Source organism: Drosophila melanogaster, chromosome 2R (genome assembly GCF_000001215.4).
Source record: "Drosophila melanogaster chromosome 2R".
In the NCBI taxonomy this organism is placed as follows: Eukaryota; Metazoa; Arthropoda; class Insecta; order Diptera; family Drosophilidae; genus Drosophila; species Drosophila melanogaster.
In genome coordinates this window covers 3,589,771-3,590,668 of record NT_033778.4, presented here as the reverse complement: position 1 = coordinate 3,590,668, position 898 = coordinate 3,589,771, and the positions used below count along the sequence as shown (strand labels likewise).

At 42.0% G+C, this 898-nt stretch overlaps 1 pseudogene; it reads left to right on the top strand.

The window, feature by feature from the left end:
• The first annotated feature begins 248 nt into the window (after nt 1-248).
• Nucleotides 249-639, top strand: CR40461 (annotated as a pseudogene).
• The last annotated feature ends 259 nt before the right edge of the window (nt 640-898 follow it).

Sequence of the window (898 nt, the reverse complement as noted above, 5' to 3'; positions counted from 1 at the left end):
TTGTACGATCAGTTCGGATAAGTTTCATGAACCTGTTCAGAACCAATTTTTATCAGTTTTTAAGTTTCTTTTATGTATAAAATTAAAATTTATAATGTATTGTTTGTGTAGATCAATCCTAGCACCCGCATTAAATAAGTGATTGATACGTGCCGAGCGAGTAGTGACGATAGTAATTATTCCCCTCCCTAAATCTACCAAGAATTGGTAGCCGGAACCAGCGGGTCCGATGAGTGAATTGTGTTTGTGAAAATATAAGTAACGTGAACAACGCCTCCGAAAACTAGTAGAACGGCAGCCAAGAAGGCTGGCAAGGCTCAGAAGAACATAACCAAGACCGACAAGAAAAAGAAGCGCAAAAGGAAGGAGAGCTATGCCATTTACATTTACAAGGTTCTCAAGTAGGTCCATCCTGACACCGGAATTTCGTCGAAGGCGATGAGCATAATGAACAGCTTTGTAAATGATATTTTCGAGCGAATTGCTGCCGAAGCGTCTTGTCTAGCTCACTACAACAAGCGCTCGACCATCACCAGTCGGGAAATCCAAACGGCTGTTCGCCTGCTTCTGCCTGGAGAGTTAGCCAAGCATGCTGTCAGTGAGGGAACCAAGGCTGTCACCAAGTACACCAGCTCTAAATAATTTTCTCCTGCGAATGCGGACAATAATCCATAATCCAGCTACATTTTACCATCTGCTCAGGAAAGTAATACACGTAGTTCGCTACAGTATTTTTATCAGACATCAGACGGCAAACATCAGACGTTCGTCCCCAAGTTCTCCACACGTTCATCAACTAAAGTACGTTTGAAAAAAAAATTGCGATCTAAAACTCCAAAGGTTGTATATATGGATGCTGCTGGTAAAGTTTTAGCCATTTGGCTCTTAAGCCTCTACT